The 23,399-nt window shown below is 38.4% G+C and overlaps 1 non-coding gene across 1 annotated transcript; it reads right to left on the minus strand.

Moving 5' to 3' along the window:
• Positions 1–22,317: 22,317 nt before the first annotated feature.
• Trnas-uga lies at positions 22,318–22,399 on the minus strand. The gene has a single exon. It is a non-coding gene; the product is annotated as a tRNA-Ser (tRNA).
• Positions 22,400–23,399: the final 1,000 nt, after the last annotated feature.

A 23,399-nucleotide genomic window follows, 5' to 3' on the forward strand; every position in this document is an offset into this window, starting at 1 on the left:
CTTATATAGATTATTTTTATTCAATCAATACGTTTTAGAGACTACAATAATTACTTTCACCACATGTTGCTATAGAGTACTATATATACTCGTAATGGTCATCTAATGGTTGTTTGTATCCCCTAAAATTAATCGGAATAGATAACGAGTTAAATATATAGTACATAAACGATTCAGAGGAGGGACGAGTTGAAATCCGAGTAAGGAAAACGTGAAAGGAAAACTACTCCCTCTCAGAACCTCATACACTGATGAGTCTAACATCCCTTCCAGCTTTTTGTACAAAGGTAAATCATAATAAATAAATCGCCTTACATAAAGTTGGGACAATCGAAAATTCATTAAATATATGAGAATTCACTTTAGCTTCTTCTGATATTAATTAAAACCACTTGGCCTGGTTAAGTCATTTGCGAAGAAGAATTCACAAACTAGATAATTTGTGTCATCGTCAGTATCTCAGGTGATCAGGTCGTATTTCAGGTGATCTTAATCAATGAATTAACTCGTACTCTAAAAGGAGAACTTTAAGATTTTCAGCTATGCGTGCAATCTCGTTGTCCTCGGTTACAGAGGAACCTTAATCGTTTATTCCGGCTCATAGGGACAGCTTTTGACATCTCAACCCACAGAGCGGAGGGTTATGATCTCATTGTTATTCCAAGAAAACAGAAATCTTCCTTTTACATGAAGGGAAACGAATAACTGATGAGATTGCCAAAGTGACACACGCTTTTCTTCCGAACCAGTACCGGAAAGGAGCAAGTCTCTAAAAACGATACACAATGTAATTCCCGAGAGGAACAGAATTAGGCTTCTTCTGTAGCGATCTATACACAGAAGACAGTTTCAAACAGAATGTCTACAGTTCAGTTTGTAGGGCCGAAATAGTAGGAATAACAGAAGGCGACAAGTGGGAATCGGAACAAGAAGCCTCACTGCGTTAGATTATATCAGGAGCCAATGATTACACTTTCAGTGGAAAAATCGGTGAATATTATCTGGGTACTCACACAGAAATAGAAGGAAATTAAAAGGCAGACTGTTGGCCCGCTCTTAGATAAACGGGAATGTAGTTGCTCCATATAAGTTCTTGCAGGATTGAATAAAGCAATGGAGTCTAGAGGAAACCACAGGTCTTAGAATACCAGCAATACAGTTACTAACGATATCTTTATGTGAATTTGAGAATTTACGAACTGTTTAAGGTTAAGAGGAACTTGATAAGTTTCCTTCAATTTATTGAGACTGGTAATTAGTGTACAGTTGTATAAATGGAAAGAGAGGAGAATAACGTAAATGAATAAGGACATTAATTCTCAAACATTCTCCACTTTTAAATTAGAGGCAACGCATTGTAGGAAGGAAGGAAAAATATTATTAATGCGAATATATAATGTGACGTCATTATGATTTCTTCGAATTCAATTAGACACGAAAACTCGACTGTGTATCTCTCATTGCTCCATTTCAAGAAAGACAAGCCACGAATAAAAAACGTGTCAGCTACGAGTGAGAGATAAAAATTATGGCGCAACGGATATCCTGTATTACGGTAATTTGTATTTCACTAAACTACTGTTACAACAACAACAATTGAAATACATTTTTATTTACACTGCAACAATATGATAGAAGGTGCGTATTATGAACGATCTCCGACGCCGCCACTGCCACCACCACCCTTGACGACGGCAGGCACGTGTCCCTTTGTGGTACTTAAATACCGCAATGATAAAGGCAAATTTACAGCCAACTACATGCTGGGTATGTGTGTATGTGTGCGTGTATCCAAGCAGCGTGGGTTTGGAATTGTTAGCTGTGCTTTGATTGCTGAATTGGTTGGGTGGCTATAAATTAATGGGCGGCACGTGACACCCACCAAATGGCAAGCGCATCTTTAAATCTGAGCATTTGCGACCACAGCAGTTAAGGTAGAGTCAAATCGCTAATAGAACTGCTCTTCAGGAACGCAGAGTTCATAATAATCGTTTTTTGGTCGTGCTGGCTCGTATAAAGTAATACCAGTACCGCAAGTGTCACTTTTTATTATCGCGCGCACAATTTGTATTGTCGTGATGCGAGCAGTAAGAAATGATTACTGCTACAATGCTGATACATTTCAATTAATGGCGAGAAGTTTGCAAACTTCCAAACAAACAAAAGACCACCCATGGTCAGGACGATGACGTGTGTGTGATTTCAACGAGACTCTTTGATGACCTTATGGCCGTTTAGTGGAGTTTGAATATGCCGCTGAGCAAACTGCTGTTCGGGCTGAACTGTGCGATATGTTGGCTCTGCCAATTGTCGCGTCGTTGTTAAAAGATAACATTTAGAATCATACGTAGTAATTATATGCATTTGTATTAGTGCGGACAATGCACACCAAACGGTTGTTTGGCACTTCGTGAAATAATCGTGTTAGATATTAAGTAATAGTATATGCAAAGCAATATAACCAGTACGTCCAGTACGTCGGAGACCCTATAAAGTTTATATATAAAAGTATGGGCTAAGAACAATGAACTTGGTGTTAACCCTAATAAAACAGAATTGATGCTATTCACAAACAGAGCCAAAATTGCACAGTTTCAACTTGCAGTACTAAACGGTACAACACTCTATCTATCCCCCACAGCTAAATGTTTGGGGGTGGATATTGACACCAAACTGTCCTGGAAAATAAATATAGAAAAAAGAATAAATAAAGCATATATGGCCTACTATACTTGCAAGAGAATCGTCAGCAATAGTTGGGGCCTTAAACCTAGTATAATCCTGTGGCTGTCATAAGACCTATACTTACATATGGAGCTCTGGTATGGTAGCCAGCGCTAAAGAAACAATATAATATTAGGAAATTAAATCGAATACAAAGAGCAGCATGTGCAGGTGTTACAGCAGCAATCAAGTCATATCTGACTGACGCCTTCAATGTGGTCCTGCATCAACTATCCATAGACATCTTCATTCACAAAATATCAGCATGTTCTGCAATAAGAATAGAAGAATTGGGTGATTGGAATCAGCAGAACTATGGACATAGTGATATTCTATACCAGCTCAACGTTAATAAATCACACTACATTCTCCCTATGCTGGATTTCAATAGAAACTTCACTCAATAGGGGAGGAATATACCATCTCAGTCTATATCGACGGGTCCGAAATGGACTGCGAAGGATGCACGGGAGTATTTTCCGATGGTCTGGACATTTCTCTCTCTATTTGTCTATCGAACTCGGGTAGCATCTTCTAAGCGGAATTACTAGGCATAGAAAAGGTCTGCGAAGCTCTATTGGAAAACCACGATAGGATACGTAAAGCAGCAATATTTACAATTAGCCAAGCGACATTCCTGGCCTTGTCTTCGCCCATGACAAATTCCAGCATAGTCCATAATTGCAAGAAAGCACTGAGCTCTATAAAAGACAAGCTCCACCTAGATCTGAGTTTCCGGCCACAGGAACATTTTCGGCAACGAAAAAGCAGACGAGTTGGCAAGGCAGGAGCTTTCATTAACGAATCCGAGGCAGAGCTAATACCCGCCAGGTTCGATCAAATAAGTTGCAAATAACAGATGGAAACACATAACAAAATGTAAATATAACAAAACAGTTATGGCCAATATATGACAAGAAAAGAACTAAAGACTTATTAAATAGGTTTAAGAAAAGTATCTACAGAGTAACAGCTACCACAACAGGGCACTGGCCATTCGGAGAACATGCGCCCAAAATGGGTATGCCCTACAACAACATCTGCCGAGGCTGCGAAATAGCAGGGAACAAGGAAACAATTTCCACTTTCTCTGTGCCCAGTCCTATCACAGATCCGACACCGAACACTTGGAATCCAGCAAGCACCAAACCTTGAATGGATGTCTACAAAAAGCATATCGGACATAAGTAGCTTCATCGAAACCTCAAAATGATTTGAAAGAAAAGGTGAAATGTGATAGCAAATATAAAAGGTCTACGAAGTGCTAAATGAGCCCGACAGACAACAGGGCGGCCCTCCTACCTACCTATCTTCCTACCTATCTTCCTTGTAATAAAGTTGAAAGACTTGTAAGTCTTTCCATGATGAAATACCAAACAATACTGAGCAAGAATAACATGATAGGACTTCAATTTAAATGTTACAAGATACCCCATTCGACGAAATTTTCTTCGAGGTTGGTATGACAGAAATTATTCAACAAAAAGGTTCCCATAAATTTTGTGTGCGGAATCAAATTTCCGGTGCCGAAAAGTTCAGAATGTTGTTGGTGCCTCTGAAACAATGCTTTCCGAATCAGGATATCATGAAGTGTATTATTACTAGGGATGAATCTTGCTTACGACAGGGAAACAGACGATCTTCTTCTTCTTCTTCTTAATTGGCGTAGACACCGCTTACGCGATTCTAGCCGAGTTAACAACAGCGCGCCAGTCGTTTCTTCTTTTCGCTAGTGGCGCCAATTGGATATTCCAAGCGAAGCCAGGTCCTTCTCCACTTGGTCCTTCCAACGGAGTGGAGGTCTTCCTCTTCCTCTGCTTCCCCCGGCGGGTACTGCGTCGAATACTTTCAGAGCTGGAGTGTTTTCGTCCATCCGGACAACATGACCTAGCCAGCGTAGCTGCTGTCTTTTAATTCGCTGAACTATGTCGATGTCGTCGTATATCTCGTACATCTCATCGTTCCATCGAATGCGGTATTCGCCGTGGCTAACGCGCAAAGGGCCATAAATATTTCGCAGAACTTTTCTCTCGAAAACTCGCAACGTCGACTCATCCGTTGTTGACATCCTCCAAGACTCTGCACCATATAGCAGGACGGGAATTATGAGTGACTTATAGAGTTTGGTTTTTGTTTGTCGAGAGGACTTTGCTTCTCAATTGTCTACTCAGTCCGAAGTAACAAGAGCAAGAGTTATTCTGCGTTGGATTTCTACGCTGACATTGTTGGTGGTGTTTACGCTGGTTCCAAGATAGACGAAATTATCTACAACTTCAAAGTTATGACTGTCAACAGTGACGTGAGTGCCAAGTCGCGAGCGCGACGACTGTTTGTTTGATGACAGGAGATATTTCGTCTTGCCCTCGTTCACTGCCAGACCCATTTCCTTTGCTTCCTTGTCCAGCCTGGAGAAAGCAGAACTAACGGCGCGGGTGTTGAGGCCGATGATATCAATATCATCGGCATACGCCAACAGCTGTACACTCTTATAGAAGATGGTACCTTCTCTATTTAGTTCTGCGGCTCGAACTATTTTCTCCAAAAGCAGGTTGAAAAAGTCGCACGGTAGGGAATCGCCTTGTCTGAAACCCATCTTGTATGTTTGCTGCTTTGATAACTGCGCATTACTCTTGAGCTAATCAGCTCTCCTTTATGCAATTTTTCTCCACAGAATTCGTAAACAAGAATCTATGTAAAATTCCACCACAGTCAATAAACTGACTCAATAATATTATCGAAATTGTTGAAAACTGATTTACTGGCGTTATATTTTGTCAGTTTACGAAAAAAATGCATAAATTGGCTAGAGCTTTAAGCTCTCTTGATAATTCTACGCTCTGATGCATATTCAAATTAAGAAACTATGAAGTTGCAGATAACTAAATTTGCTAAGTAATACATTTTGGCAACATTTTTATTGCCTTACTTTTAAACACAATAAATGCCTGAGAAAGCACTAAAACTTTTATTACAAATCTTGAGTGTTGCATAAAAAGATAGTAAAACGGTTGCAACTTCATGATTGTTGCTTTAGAATAAAGTTTTTCCAACAAAGTTGCATTTTTATAATGCCATTTAACTACTATTTTCCCATTTGAACCATTTATATGGATTTTTTATAAGCTTTGTGGTTACTATTTTGGTAAGTGGTAAAAATGCATCACTGCAGGCAGGACACATTTTATGCCGAAATCGAATATATATATTATATTATACAAAAAACCAAACAAAGCGTAAAGCGAAGCGAAGCGATAATACCCTTCACAGATAAAAAAGATTTCTTACATGGATTGCATTTTGCTCGACCAATTTGCATGACAGTTATATGCTATAGTGGTTCGATCTAAACAATTTCATTAGAGATTGTACCGTTGTCTTGGAGAAATATTCATGGCAAATTTCGTGAAGTTATCTTCTCAAATGAAAAAGTTTTTCATACAAAGACATGACTTTTTTACCCTGAACTTGTTTTTTTTCCTTGGTATATTCAGTTTGCCCTCAGTTTTTGAGATATCTATCTCAAATTTTGAGCACGATCTTGCCTCCCTAAGATACGTAATATGCCGATATCGGTCCGCTATAGCATATAGAACGGTTGGGTGTTACAAACTTCGTTCGCAAACTAAATATGTCCTGTTCAGGGCATAAACATGTAGAAGAGAGCAAAAATAGGGATCAAAGAAGGGATGCAATTAATATCATATTTAGTTATCGCCCTTAATCGGATGGTGATGTAAAGGCGAGCAAATATTATATGTGTTTCACTTGTCGCGGTAGTCAGTTTGTCGCTTTCTCCATCCACCCGACACGTTGTCACTCAGCTTTCCTTTTTCACTGCTTTGCGTGAAATCATATTAACCACACAGCAATCCAAGAACGCGTAAAATTGAATTCGCTGGATTTCACGCAGCTTATGTTTTTTAACAATTATCACCACATTGTTACTCATGTCCGCTTATGCCGCAAAAAAGGACACTTCACACTTCGCACTTGTCGACCGCATTGACGTTTTGATGCGATGTGCCAGAGATAACATCATGTCAGGCGCATAACAATCGCTTGATCCTCGTACCATGCACAGGATTTTATTGTCTACGCTTGTGATTTTGGAAAATATGTGTAGCCGGACTATGTTGGCTTCAGATTGGCTGCTTAGTAATATTGAAGAGTACTCGAGCTCATTAATAATTCAATTTTGTAACGAGAAGACATGAGAAAGCGACAAATGTTAAATTTGAAAAGTACTTTAATTATCAGTGTTGGATGAAAGATATGTGGAATTCAAAACAAAATGTTCATACAATGCTTGTTCCCATGAGATTTATCTCTTTAAGACAAACCTTCTATTATTGTATTATTGTCATCACTGCAAATACGACAATTTTGAGTATTGACGAGTGAGCCTCTTCGCTGAATAAAATTTTCTTGGGAAAATCGAGATCAGTGACCATCAGGGGTTCAGAGTACATTCACCAAACGTGCGACGCACCTAATTGTCGTTTGATTTCAATTCTTGCATGAGTTGCATTTGTAAATAGCTCCAATTATTCCGAGCGTTGGCGAATGAACTCATTCGGTTCTTCTTCGATACTCTGCTCCACAGCAGCAATGGCGTCTTTGGTGCGCATTGTACGGCCTCTCTGAGGATGGTTTCGAAGTTTTAATTTCCACTCCCGACAGTTCGGTGGGATGTTTGAAGGTATGCACTCCCAAGTGTCTAAAGCACTACAACTAGGAAAGATAGTTCCTCCTTATTTCTCAGACCATCAGTCTCTCCAGAGTTTTTAGTAAGAAGTAGGAGCCCCTCACAGCCTTGAACATAACTCTGACTCGTCTCCATGCGCCCGGGATGTAACCCAGATTTATGCAGTTCGCATAGATAGGTGCCAACCAGTTGCATGACACCTTAACAGTCTGCTGCAGCTAAGCTTGTATAATGCCATTCTGTCCCGGGGACTTGAAAGATTTGAACGAATTGATCGCCCAGGCCAAGTACCGTTCATCCAGAAGGCCAACAACGGCCGCGCAATCATCTTGCAGCACTCCGCGAGATATCCCTTCATCCTATTGCTCGGGGACTGAGCATCAAGAAGCATCTGAAGTGCATCTTTACTGCTTAAGGCCTATTTCTCATTTGCGTTCTTAAGATAGCACGGAAAGACGGGGTCTTTGCGAGAATACGACTGAACCTAGAGGACTCATGACAACCCTCTACTTTGTATAAAAATGTTCGCAATCGGACTTTATTCACACTACACCCAAATTTTTAGTTAGTGACCTGTGACCATTAGCTTACTTCTTGCAAAAGCATCCCAAATGTGTCAGCTTTGAGAGAAAACATGGTTCAAATCGGTACGTAACTTCCTCAAGCCCTATATACCGAAGGCATATAGGCTAATAAGCATCGAGACTTCTATTGTGTTATACCAAATTGTCGCTTGAACTGTAAATAATGAAACTTTCAACAGGTTTCCGCCACATTGCGTTCCCTTAAACGAAAGTGAAGACGGACTAAGAACAAACAATAAATTCTACAATTACACAAAGTCGAATTTATGCGACACTTTGACCCTTTTTGTTGCCTTTGTCTTTGCACATAACATTTAAAAACGTGCAATGACAATAATATGCCATTGATGCGTGTTCACCAGCGCAAAAATGTGTGTGCATTTGTGGACACGAGGAGCCGATTAGCATTCATGATGGCTCACAATATTTACATTGCTGCAGGGTGTCTCACAAGCACCCGTACACATACATATGTATGCATTCATACTTTCACATATTTAAGCTGCTGAGGGTTGCTATTGCGTTTGAGGCTTATCACAATCACATCGCCAGCGTCACCGTCACCATCACCATCGGCCTGAGCAGCTTTCACCGCATCGACAAATAGGCAAATACAGGTAATCGCATTTGTGCGACAATGAAACGTACATACAACACATACTTGTATATCAGCTACCACGCTCATGCATGCTTGGATTTCATTGTTTCTGTGAGGCCAGGAAAATCTGCTGAAATGCAGTGAAAATATTCTCCAAAAATTACCGACCTGCCAACCTAGCCGTCGGCCACTTATCCGTTTATACTGAAGTGGCCATGGCGTCCACAGCGATAGTATTTCATTGTTGTTGCTGCTGTTGTTGTCGGTTAGGTAATGTTCTTGCCATGGACAAGCGTTGGAATCTTAAATCGGCTTATGTCACCAATGGTGATGGGCTTCCAAAGATTCTGTTTGTAATGCAAAAATACAGCTGTGAAGGAGTGCACGTGTTGTTGTCTGATTGGTAGTGGAGGCTGTGGGCATTTTAGTATGTGACAATGCTGAAGATAATGCTAAATTGTTGGGAGGGGAAGTCAATGCTTGCTATTGGATGACGCTGGTCACTTGTTCATTTTTGATTTATTGCAAGTGAATTTTGAGTCTTGAAATTTCGAGTTTTGGATTTATGAATAGCAAGTTTTGAATGGGAAGAAGGAGAAAGTTTTAGTACATATACATTAGAAACAAATAAGATAGGGCTAATTTTGGGTGAAAACAGTCATTCTCACACACGATAGTCGGTAAATTCAGCCTCCGCAATGAAACATCTTCAAAAGTGTTGAGGCTGATCGACTTCGCCGGGGCACGAAGTCCAGCATAAGAGAATTCATCAAGCTATCTGGCTGTCTCCGGATCGAAAAGCCACCAACCAGTTCGATCATTTTGTGAAAGACGGAAGACACGTTTACAGTGTTTTAGATGTGCGTACGCTTTGCGAACTTAACAATTACTCGGACCTCTAACTTGTTGCAGTCAAATTACGCACGTCAACAAACACAAGCTTCCTTGTTCGACACAATTTTGAAGTACCGAAGGCGGGCATTAAGTTCATATATAATTCATGCCCTGAACGAAATATTCGGCCTAAGGCTTATGGTTTGTTAGAATAACGAAAATCATTATAAATGTAATTCCTCAATGCAGGTTATAACAAAGCCCCTTAAAAAATTGAGGCAGAGATTCGCAAAAAAAGCATAAAAATGTCATAGTCAAGGATTGGAAGATTAGATGGATCAAAGGAGAGGCAGTGAGTGTGGCGCCGGAATTGTGAACCCCTATCGTCGAGGCACGTAAGGCCAACCCTAATATTTTGGTGGCGGTTCGTTGATGCTATAAGGTTGAATGAATTGGAATAGTGTCGGAAAATGCCACAGCATTCTAGGACGAATGATCGCATTCGGTTATATTAATTTTTTGGATCAAAGTCAACAGACTTAACTTAACTTTTCAACAGCATAATGATCCCTAGCATATCGCAAGAGTTACAAAAAGTTGATTCCAAGATACACAAATTGAAGTTTTCGATTGGCCACCGGACAGCAACTCAATAGAACATCTTTGGGGAAAACTCAAAAGGTTCTTGGTAAGTATCGATGCAGTTCCCCAAAATATTGGCGAACTTTGGTAACAAGTGACAGCGTATTGGAACAAAATTACAACAGAAACCTGCCAGAAACTTATAAGTAGCGGTTTACCAGAATAAGAGCCGTTCTGCAATGGGTGGCTATATGAAATAAGTAATGACCGAAAGGCTTTATCATTGTTTTGTTTCACTTTTTGAATGAAATAAGTTTTGGTTTAATTTCCATGAAAACGGCACAAAAGATATATACGGTACTAGCTGACCCCGCAGCCGTTGTCCTGCGTGAAATTATGTGTTTTGAAATGAAAATAAAGTTAAATTTATCATTTAATTTTTTTTTTCACTGTAACGCAGCTTGATAAACAACATTTTTTGGTTTCTGTTCCGGTGTACAGAAAAGATGGTTTTCCAACTCGTGAGCACGCCACGGCCGTGTGAAAAACATAACATTTCCAAATTTATGCCTCACACTATGCGACTATCTTTAGGTGAGTGTCATCTCACATGCAATTTTCACTGGAAACGAAATACGTTTGAACTGAAATGGGAAATCGTTAGAACACAAAGGAATTCGTAGAATCAAACATTCTGCCCCTTGTGTCCGATAGGTGCGTCACAATCAGTCGGGTTCCATTACACAGTTTCGTGGCATGATGATTGCGAAACATAATAACGACCGATCCTACTTTGAGACACAAATGATGCGGTGGCATACCAAGCCTGTCCAAAGTATATAGAAATACCACTGGCTAATTCACGGCGCCGTCTTCATTGTCAAGACAATCGATCGATTTGTATGAGCGCAAGTCTCCCGGAATTTGACTTTGAATCTTCCAGTTTAAGTCAACAACATCGGTATTTTTGGCAGCTTACATTGCGCGTGCACTTAAGGAATCGTAGTTACGATAATTTCGACGATGCATTCCATGTATAATATCAGGGTATTTCCGAATAGAGCAACGTTCTCGTAAACGGATCACTGACGAAAGTTGAGAAAAAACTCGTCAATGTTAATTTTGTTGCTGGCGGTGTTTCCACTGGCTGTACTGTATTCTTTGAGTTGAAATACACATTAATATAAACACATAAATAGCATGGTTTGAATTTGGTTAGCATTTTCATTAATGTTTAAAATGAAAAAAGTTGTTGTAGTGACATAACTGCAATAGTTGGACATATGCTACCGCGAAGTTTTTTGTAGACATTATGATGTTCTTCAATATTGTTGTACATTATTTTGTTCTATCGCTAATAGTTTCGGCAGCGCATTCGACGAAAGACATTTTAAGACTCATTTTTCTACACCTTCGGTTACATTGTTCAAATTTTACCAAGGATCTCTAATTATTTTCAAAACGAAATGTAGCCTATGTCAAATTGGAAGAATGTAGCATTCTATTGGTGAAAGAATTTTTTAAATCCGCTCAGTACTTTTTGAGCCTATTCATTACAAACATACAAAAATAGGTACAAATCTTTCCTCTTTATAATATTAGTGTAGATAAACCCAACTGGAAGTTTGAAAATCTTGGTGTAGTATTGGTCCTCAATTTCATTCAGATTGCTCAAATTCCTGATATATGTTATATAAAGTCAACCGGAAGTTCAAAAATCTTTATATTAGATAGATGGATATTAAGGGAAGTAAGTAGTAACCCGATTCAACCCATTTTCCATATACAGACATACTATAATCAGGACAGGATTCTCTGCGAATTTTAATAAAATATCTAACTCATTGACCGATATATTCGACAAAAAGTCAACACAAATATTGGGTGTCTGGGGGCTGAACAATTATGATACAATTTTACACTAGAGATAGCATACTTTAAATGCAAATTTACATACGGGGTGGAACAAGAGGATGATCGGCGTATCCAATTTTGCTATTTATTCAGCCCTCTTGTACCACCCCGTGTGTAAAACCGAATGTCCTCTGATGCCTTTGTTTATTAATTTCTCGCACTTTTAGTAGTTTTAAGCAAAACCATTATATGGGGAGTGAGTGATGTTGTTATACAATGTCATCTATTTTCACCCTGTCGGAAAGTATAGCAAAAATATTTGTTCTGAATAAACTTGATTGATTTGGCTTTAGTTGCTTAGTCTTTTTGTGGTAGTGGCAACGGTCCGATTTTCGCCCATTTGCAATACCAATTTTTACTCGTTTGCACAATCGGACGGACGGATAGACAATCACTCGTATTTCAACTCGTCTCGTCATCCTGCTCAAATATACTACTGTGCCCAAAAAATAAGGTGACCTTGTATTTATTTTGAAAATTCTTCATTTATTCTTCCAAATCAATTTCATCCCCTTCAAACTTCCACTTATGCAAACGGATTTTCCAATCTTCGAAACACTGGTTGTAGTCACTTTCCGGGATGGCCTTTAGTTCCGTCTTCGCTGCGGCTTGAATTTCCTCTATCATATGAAAACGGTGTCCCCGGAGCGGTCTTTTGAGCTTGGTGAACAGCCAGAAGTCACACGGCGCCAGATCAGGTGAATACGGTGGTTGCGGAACGATATGGGTTGAGTTTTTGGCAGTATGGGATGGTGCATTATCGTGGTGTAAAAACCAAGAATTGTCTTTCCACAATTCCGGCCTTTTTAGGCGGATAGCGTTACGCAAACGACGCATAACGTTCAAATAATATTCCCTGTTGACTGTTTGACCGGTTGGAAGGAATTCATAATGCACAACACCACGATAATCGAAGAAAACAGTCAACATGACCTTGATTTTTGAGCGACTTTGGCGCGAGTTTTTTGGTCTCGGCTCTCTTTTGGCACGATATTCGCTCAATTGATCGGTTGTTTCGGGGTCGTAAGCATAGATCCAAGTCTCATCGCCAGTTATAACGCGTTTCATGACACCCTGGTAGTCGGAAAGCATCGTTTCACACTTCAACGCGACGTCTTTTTTCCAAACAATTCAATGTTTTCGGTACCAGTCGAGATTTGACGCGCTTGAGGCCCAAAACATCTTTCAAAATGGTATTGGCTGAGCCTTTCGATATGCCAACTTCATCAGCAAGGTCTCTAATTGTTAATCGACGAACACCAAATCTTTGATTTGTTGAACGTGAGCTTCGTCGGTTGAGGTTTATGGTCGCCCTGGACGCTCTTCGTCTTCGACACGTTCACGGCCGGCTTGGAACTCACTATACCACTTGTAAACATTTTTTTTAGACATAGCCTCATCACCAAAGGCTTTCTGCACCATCCTCAACGTATCCGCAGCAGAAAATTGATTCCGTAAACAAAATTTAGTGCAAATTCTTTGCTCAACAAACTTCGACATCGCAAAAAACGAAAAACTCACTTTTAGCAGCTCACAAAACGACACGTATCTCAAACACTAATGAATATTTTGACATGAAATTTGACATAAATGTGACTGACAGTCACCTTATTTTTTGGGCACAGTAGTCTATAAGTATATAACTCTATATCTATCTCGCTTAGTTTCAAGCGTTACAGTCAACCGTTAGGTGAGCAAAACTAATATACTCTATAGCAACATGTTGCAAGAGTATAAAAAAATCGTGACGTGTTTACATTTTAAAAATTCTATTCAAATTCTGTTCCTATGTTTAAATTCGTATCAAAACAAAATCTTATTTTATTCTTCTGCTGTTGTTAATAGTATTTCACCTTAGATTGAACACTTTAAAGTGAAAACTTACATTTTATTGGAATGTTAAGTTCTTCATACTGGTATATATAGTATTAGAATAATGATATACAACATATTGAACGAAAAAAAAAAAAAAATCCAAATCAAATGTATATAAATATATTCCAACTAGTGGGGACAATCCAGAAGATTAAGGTTAACTAGTCTAGAAATTTAGTAAACTCTTTTATGTTCTACATATTTTATTAGTGTGAGTATTTAAAAATATTCCTTTGAATAGATTTTTCGAAAATCAAATTATTTCCTTTGGAGGAAATACCAAATTTAAGGAACCATATATATTACCGATGTGCACATTACCTTGATATTAGTACGTTACTTTGTGAAAAATTGCGAAATCGAGCAACAACCACTCTTACTCTTAAAGTACTAGTAAGTTTCGGCTGCATACTCGTATAACCAAATGTGTGGACCACATTGTATATAACTTATGTTATATATTTTACAGAAAATATATGAAACCCAGATCATCATACAGCCGTTGACAACTAATTAGAAACGCTTCCTTTATTGTAGGTGGCTGATGAGTATAATGATTCAATGTATTTGTATACCATTATTTATATTCTTAAAAGTCTTGTATTGTTTGCGTATTCTATTTACTACTAAATTCGCTCAGTTTAGTAGTTGTGCAGTTGAAGTTCTTTTATTTTTTACCAAATAGTAAATACGTTACGATATAGAGGGTAAATAAGTGCAACAGCTAATTAGAAACAATTGTTTAAAGAATTAAAATTACTTCTGGTGCTAATTTTTATTAATAATATTACTGATTTATAGTAAGCGTGTGTTTCAAGGTTGTAATTTAAAATGAATTAAAATGTATGATTCAAATTTTTTAATGAGAAAAAGCTGCCGCTGTACACGTACCCCTCGCAGCTACATTTTTGACCTTCGTCAGTCTGGAAAGATCTACAAAGAAATTTTGAATCAGGTCAAAAAAAAATTATTTTAATTATTATGCCCTTAAGCACATAATTACGTATATAATTTTAAAACTATTTTCAATGATACACGCAATGAAAAAACCGGAAAAACTGCAACAGAAATAGACTGCTGAATTACTACTATCGCCCGAAAAGGCCCAAAAAAGAGTTCCACTAACATTCTACATAAAACTCAAGACGAATATAATGTCCAAATATCCAAGAAAACAGTTTCCCGGCGTTTGGTCGAATTTGGACTTCACGGTAGGACAGCACGCAGGAAACCACTTTGACTAAAATTCGAAGAAATGACGCGTAGACTTTGCCAACTATTATTGATCTTGGACAACAAATCAATGGCAGTATGTTGTTTAGAGCGAAGTAACCCAAATTAATCGCATAGATCCTGATGGTCGAAGGTATGTTTGCCGACCAATCTATCAAGAATTTGATTCTCGCTATGTTTCACGTGTACTGAAGCATGGTGGAGGATCAATCACGGTGTGGGAAATTTTTCCCTGGAATGTTGTAGGTTCGCTCCATACGATTGCTGTAATTTCAAAATAGGAGAAATACGTCGACATTTTAAAAAATGTCATTTTGCCATGAACTAAGGAAGAATTTGCCTGTTATATGGAAATTCCAGCAAAATAACAATCCAGAGCATACGGGAAAGTTGACATAAAAGTTTTTTGTTAAAAATTCCATTAATGTGTTGGACTGGTCTGAAGAGAACACATTTCTGTTGATGTCAAAAAAGCTGTAGGTACATAAAATATCCCAAATATGGATGTTCTTTTTGATGGAATTACGACGGCATGGCAAGCAACACCGGTGGTGCGCTGATAACGACAATTCGCAATCGATGTGAAGCAGTATTAAAGTAAAATGGTTAAGTAACAAAATACGAACTGAAAGTAAGCAATTTTATTTAACAACAGTATTTTTTGCTTATAAAATATTTTCGCTTCTAATTAGCTGTCGCACTCTAATCGTTGATTCTACAGATTTTTGTTAAAATCTTCAAAAAAAAAAGGATTTTTAATTAAAATATTTACTATTAGAGCGCTTCGCTTATAGTCAACATAATCGGCCTACTGAGCGTACTATTCGCAACACCATCAACCATTTTGAGACCCAGCATTCATTATTGGATAATGTTCGACCGAATAGATCACGTCCAGCAAGCAGTGAAGAAAATATCACAGCTGTAGCTGAGAGTAAAGACCGAGGAGCGTCGATTAGGCACCGTTCGCAGCAACTCGGACTGACGTATGGAACAACTTGATGTATTTTACGTCGAGATCTTTAATTGAAAGCGCTAAAGTACAGCTTGTGCAAGACTGAAGCCGCTCAACTGAAGCCGCTCAACTTTCCCAAGCAACATCGCATCGTTTTGTGGGCCCTTGAAAAGTTCCAAGAAGATCCGACGTTTTCGAGTCAAATTTTATTCAGCGATGAGGCACATTTCGGGCTCAATGGGTATGTAAATAAGCAGAATTGCCGCATTTGGGACGAAGAGAAACCTGAAGAGAATCATTTCACCCTGAACAAAAAAAAAAACGGTTTGGTGGAATAATCGGCTCATATTTCTTCAAAAATGATGCCGGTGAGAACATAACCGTCTATGGCGACAGTTATCGCGCCATGATAACCGACTATTTGATGCCTGAAATTAAAGCTTGTGATCTCGGCCACGATCGCGTGATATCACACATAATAGGTTGTCAAAAGAGCCTTGCGGTATTTTCGCTAGTTGGTCGAAAGAGACCGGCATAGTAGCAGCCGTAGCATCGGTCAAGAGCTGGGCATGAGTCATCAAAAATTCATTTCAATTTCAATAAAAAAAAAAATTCAATAAAAATACCGCAAGACTTTTTTGACAACCCATTATAAATAATAAATAATAAACATTTCCCATTAAATTTGAAGTTTCTGTGTTTTATTTAGTGAACCTACCTACAGTTGGCTATATACCGTATTTATGGTCAGGTTGGTCAGGTGAGTGATATTCATTGAATTATGTGAAAATATGTAAACTGATAGATATTTTAATATAAAGTCTTCCCGCCTTCGATGCTTGTAAATTTCGAGAGTATAAAATGTTCGGTTACACCGTATACTCGTGTGCATACATATGTATTGGTATATTTCACGAGCCTTATAAATAATACAAGTATTAAAATGAAATTTCGTGAAAACTCCCCCAGTCTACGAATTTCCGCAATATTTATTTTTTTTATAAAAGGTGTGTCATTTAACTACAATACAACACTCAAATTTTTTAAAACTTAACTGCCTTCGCAGGCCCTGCAATGGTAATTCCTTATTAAAATATATAAACACATAAATAATTTCGCACTTGGGTGGCTTTCTTTGCGCCGACGGAAGTATAAAAAATTAAAATATTCTTCTCCGTAATTTTTAAACTGGCAAGAGTTTTTCGCACTGAAATCCAACATCGTCCAGCCTGTAAAAAGTTTTGCACATGACCGAAAAACTCGAAAATTACTCAACATCTTCGAAATCGAAGGAGCACAAATTAAAGCGCATGCCTGAGAAACATCAAAGAGTAAGTTAACCAACGTGAGTTCACACAATCCACTGAGGGCGGAGCCTTTTGGGGAAAATCAACTGATCCAATGGAAAATTCAAAATGGAGGCTACATCTAGCTACGCTCAGTTAGCGAAGAAAATACCCCTACTACCTGAACTACCACACAACACTTAACAAAGAATAGCACAGAGCGTGGCTTGATAGATTGAAAGAGGAAATTGATTGGAGGAGAGCAATGGAGCGAGCATAATGTGGGAATGTATGCTGTACCAGCGCTGGTACATGGTGTTGCTTCATTGCCACCAACGTTTGCTAGTTTGACACCCAAAACCTTTATATACATACATACATACAAAGGCGAGCACATAATCAGAAGCTCATGTATACTATACAGGAAAATGTCGACCCGATTCGCTTTGGTGTCGTGCAGCGCAGTGCAGGGCGTACTTTTGGTAGTGTGTAGCTGTATGCATGCGGACAGGCGTGCTGCTGTTGCCTGACTTCTGTTGCGATATGGATGCGATATCGCTTGCAGGCAACATACGTGTGTACTCGCAACAACATGTGTGATGTGTGGCAATCCGTATGGACGATCTCTTGGCGTGCACATATGTAAAGCACATACGATACCATGTAAATAAACAGACTGAATTTGTATACTCGCCACATTTTTGTTATTGCCGCTGTTATATGTAGTTCCTAGCCGGAGGAGCTGCTACTATCAATTCGTTTTATGTGCTTTTTTGGCATTCTAATAACCATGACTGCCGCACTGGCTAGTAAGTTTGGTACAGTGTTTAGTTGAGCCATACAAAATTGTTACATTTAGGAGCTTTTTTAGGAGATGTTCAGTGAGTGCTCAGAAGAAATTTTTTTGTATTTCTGTTAGTAGAATTACAGACGTGACTAATGGTAACCATGTTCCCATGTTTCGCGGAATTGTTAGTGGTATCACAAGAACTTAGGTGAGTAGGTCTTTGTAGCGTTTACTACAGTGGTCACGTAAAGGAGCGCAAATTCGGTGTGGGATTCGTGGTGGCGGTGACTCCGTTGCCGAGTACTGGCATTCACCCCGGTGGATGAACGTCTAGCCACAATCCGCATTAAAGCGAAGTTCTTCAACATATCGCTGATTTGCACCTACACCTCGTTGGAAAAGAAGGACGATGTGACCAAAGATGTTTTCTATGGGCGCTTCAAACGCACCTATGAGAGCTGCCCCTGCCACGATATCAAAATCGTGTTTGGCGACTTAAACGCCAGCGTGGGCAAAGAAGGTAACTTTGGCATAAACTCAGCCTCCACGATGAAACATCTCTGGTTCTGGTGTAGACAGCCCTTACCCCGTTATAGTCGAGTTGACAACAGCGTATCAGTCGCCAATTTGAGATACTAAGTAGTGCCAGGTCCACCTGGTTTCTCCAACGGACTTCCTCTTTCTTTGCTTCCTCTTTCTTTGCTTCCTCTTTCTTTGCTTCCGCCGGTGGGTACTGAGGTAATACTTTCAAAGCTGGAGCGTAGCTGCTGTGTCTTGCTTCGTTGAACTACACCTAAAGTCAATTCATCAGATGATATTATTGCCCATGCCTCAGCATCATATAGCAGGTCAAGAATATGGCAAGAAGGGACTTGTCTAGTTTGGTCTTTGTTCGTCGAGAAACCAAAGTAGCACCTATAGGCAATAGTGATTCTGCGTTCGATTTCAAGGATGAAATTGTTGTTGACTCTGAAAGTCCCCTTTATTTAAGTTCCTTTATAAACATTTTATTTCTAAAGGCTCTTTGTCATACGTCGCGCCACTGTTTACTCTGCCGAAGACGGTTTATGAAAATTCACTTGGTTGGAATATTAGGCGAAAGGAGTTTGTTTGAATGAATGGAACATGTTGCTTTTTGGCGAGAAATGTTTCTCTTCATATGCATGGTAGGGTATGGTTAATAGATATTTGGAGCTTGTTGTACACCAGTAAAGGCGTTATTTAGTGTGAAAAATATGTGCACATATATTCCGTTAAGCCGCAAGTAGACATTGACGGCCATTGATTGCTTCGTTCACTTCTGCTTCCGTTTCGAAACACTTAGCATTTTACGAAAAATATTTTCCATACACTCCTCATTTACGCCCTTCCTTTCGCATTGTTTGCAAATCTCTGATTTATGTCATGTTTCTTTTGATTGATGTCCTGTTTAGTCCTGTGTGTCCACTCTGCGTTTGCATCAACCTGTCAGTTATGTGTACATTCTTGTCGGTTGCACCACAAATTCATGTTTGCCGCGAGCATTATGCTCAGCAGAGTTGTCTTCCGTGTTTTTTTCTTAGCTATTCATAGGATAATTTATTCGTGGTTACATACCAGCGGACACAATATTTGTATAAAATATTATTACTTACACTTTAATACTTTCTGTGCTGCCTGAGTGGGTATTTATTATTTGATGGATGACCTGCGTCGTCTTTTCGTAATATTCATGATGTTTTCCTTATTTAACATATACCAATGTTGTTGTTGGCAATGCAATCAAGATTAAATAAAAAGTTCTTCAAAAGCTTAGATGGTGATGATTGCTTCATTTGCTTCAATATTTTATCTAAGCACTCTTCAATAATTAATATATTTCTCGATTATTCCTTCATAAATTTGTATACTCTGAATAGGGTACATTACAAACTTTGTTGCAAACTTAATACTCGTATATGTACGTTGTTCAGGGTATAACAACAGCATAAATCATGATACATAACAAAGACGCACCAATGCCTAATCAAAACGCTAGTTCTCGGCAGCAATTATCCAAACAACGAAAACCCAAAGACTTCACAGAAAAGTAAATCTCTACGACTGAATGCAGGTACTGAGAGTGGCGACTTTTACGAGAGCCTTTATAGCACTATTATCACAGATGTATAGCTTCTGACAGACTGATTGCTACTCTAGAATATTTAGAAGCCAAGATCAGTTAATTAACTGTAAGTTTGAAAGTTTTATAAAGGCAGGTACTTATCATATTTGGTAGTTTAAAAAACTGTCAGGAAAATTTTTTTTATTAAAGAGAAACGGAATTTCATTTAAAAAAAATGTTCACGGAAGGAAAATATTACAAGTTTATCAAAGATTTGCTCGGATATTCTGCCAAAATGATTGCGAAAGCAAAAAAATGGGAACCAATTCCCTAAACAAGGGGACTAAAAGGAGCTCTTTCGCGGATACAGTTGAGGAAAGTTGTGGCTTTGAACCGAAAAAAGCCATTTCTTACCTAAAAAAATTAAAGATGATTTAAATCTTATTGTCACTACTTCCACTCCCGCTGCGGGTAGAGGTTAGAATTTATCCGTGGTAAGGCATGCCTGTCGTAAGAGGCGACTAAAATCCATATGCACTATGTCTTTCTATCTGGGCATGCCTTGAAATGTCAGCATATATGTAGACTATGCTGTCAGAAATAGTGCCATAATATTCAGCTTGAAATTATTACAGTGTTTATATTTATATCTAATAGATATAAAGACATTTGTTGTTCAAGCGACAAATGTCACCAGTCATTGAGTTTTGGGAGCTCAATTGGTAGTAGCAAAAGCTACAAGGTCTTACCATAGACTTTAACCTGGTACCACGGGAAGCAGTTAGTCCTTAGAGTTTACTCCAATCGGCGCATTGGGTTTGGCACTTTGTGGAGATTCGTGGTGACCGTGGTTGAAACCTAAAGGCAGGCAGAGTTAAAAAATTCAATCCAATGTTCATTTATACTTTGGGGCGCTGATGAACGCATTGTATTGATCTATGTGCTTCAAAGAAAGCACCGTGAGGTAAGGCCGTCGTCGGCAGCTACTCACGTAAATCGCAACAATTGTTGTCACTGCTTTCACAATAAGAAACAAGTTGATAACAGCTAAACTTTTTGGCAGGAGCCCAAGAAAGGTGCCGTCCGACGAAACAAAATATGTTTTATTTGGTGTCCGAGAACGCCGACGGTATGTACGAAGGCCTGTAATGCTTCTTTTGATCCTAAATGTGTTTCACATTATATGTTGATAAAATGGATTCACCTATGCTACCATTCGCTGAATGGAAAATACCGTTGAAATGGGTCTATTAACAAGATAACGACCCCAAACATACCAGTAGGTTGGCAAAACATTGGTTTGCTCTAAATGAAGTTGAGGTTATGGGTTGGCCGGCTCAGTCACCGGACCTTATTCCAATTGAGAATCTTTGGGAAGAGGTCCAATAAGCTGTAGGGAAAGATAATCCGTCAAATACGAAGCAATTATGAAGTGCTGTGAAGAAGGGGTGGAAGGCCATTCCTCTTGAGAAATGCAAGCGTTTGGTGCACTCCATGTCTAGGAGACGCGCAGCTGTATTATCCAACAACGGTCATTCGACGAAGTACTAATTATTTAAGCTTTATTTCGTATTATAATAATGAATAAATTGATTGAATTGATATTTTAATGTAAAACCCGCAATACTGCTATTATTAATAACAGCTGAAACTATTATTAAACATTTTTTAGTTTTTTACAAGGCACTTTAGGTTTTTTTTATTAAAGAAATCGTACTTATCTTAAAATTTAATATGAGTGAATTAAATACAATAATAAAAATCAATTACACTATATTTTTGCTTCATACACTTGTAAATTCCTTGTTATGCCACTGCTATTATTTCGAACACAGTTGTATAAACATATGTATGTATATATTTTATTATATTTTATCAAAACGACTTTAATTTTGTGAAAATTTCGTCCTTCTGATATAAAATATAGATTACTAGCTAAATCTTCCATGGTAAATGCGAAAAATATACGAAATAATAGGCAATTGAAAGTAAAAAGCGGTCTTGAATCGTTTTGTCAATTTCGTGAATTTTATTATAAAACAAGTTCGTTAAGCACTGAATTAATTATAAAATTTATATAACATAGTACAAGTACGTCTAATTAATACTAAACTTTTTAAAAGTGACATTAACTGAAAAACTAAAATATTAGTTTATCGCTGCGGACAGGACTCGAACCTGTGCGGGTAGAACCCAATGGATTTCAAGTCCATCTCCTTAACCACTCGGACACCGCAGCTGTTATTGAAGATTTGCCAAAGAGCACATAACAGTTCGTCACTAAAACTGAAAGAGCAAGAGAGCGAGAGACGGTGAGAGAGAAACAGAGTGTGTGTGTACGTCGTTTGCGAAAAGAACGAGCAAGTAGAATTGTGGAAGCAGATATTACTTGTTGGTGGTGCGATATTTTGCTTATGTCAATAAATTTGCCAGCATTTTGCATGTTTTTTTAATTAAATATACACATATTTACATAGTTTTGTATATACTTTCTTAAAATTTAATTATTGCCCAACTTATTATGTTATACATTATCTTTTTTAATATTTTTTAACAATGTCATAGATAAGCTTTAACGGTAGATAACATTGGCAGTGCTGGTTAACATTTGTTTTTAATTTTTCTAATTCTGTAGAAGCTAACCTAACCACAGTATTAGTTATTCATATAGCCTACTAAATTTAAATTTTCTTCACATTCGAGATAAATACACGGAACAAAATTGCTTCGCATAAACATTATGACAGAAAAGTTCCCGGATATTGCCAATAAAAAGCGAAATATTTAATTGTTGTAATTCTCTCCTCGATACACTATGCATAAGAGCTTTTTGGGATTGGCTTCAGCTCCTTCAGTGAATTTTGTTTAACTCTTCAATCGACTGAAAACGGGTTCCACGGAGCGGCAATTTCAGTTTGAGACACAAGAAAAAATTAAAAGGTGCCAAATCTGATGAATACGATGGCTGATGGATGGTAATCATTGCTTTTTATACTCTCGCAACAATGTTGCTAAGGAGAGTATTATAGTTTTGTTCACATAACGGTTATTTGTAAGTCCTAAAACTAAAAGAGTCAGATATAGGGTTATATATACCAAAGTGATCAGGGCGACGAGTAGAGTCGAAATCCGGATGTCTGTCTGTCCGTCCGTCCGTCTGTCCGTCCGTCCGTGCAAGCTGTAACTTGAGTAAAAATTGAGATATCATGATGAAACTTGGTACACGTATTCTTTGGCTT

Source organism: Bactrocera tryoni, chromosome 5, assembly GCF_016617805.1.
Source record: "Bactrocera tryoni isolate S06 chromosome 5, CSIRO_BtryS06_freeze2, whole genome shotgun sequence".
Taxonomy (NCBI): Eukaryota; Metazoa; Arthropoda; class Insecta; order Diptera; family Tephritidae; genus Bactrocera; species Bactrocera tryoni.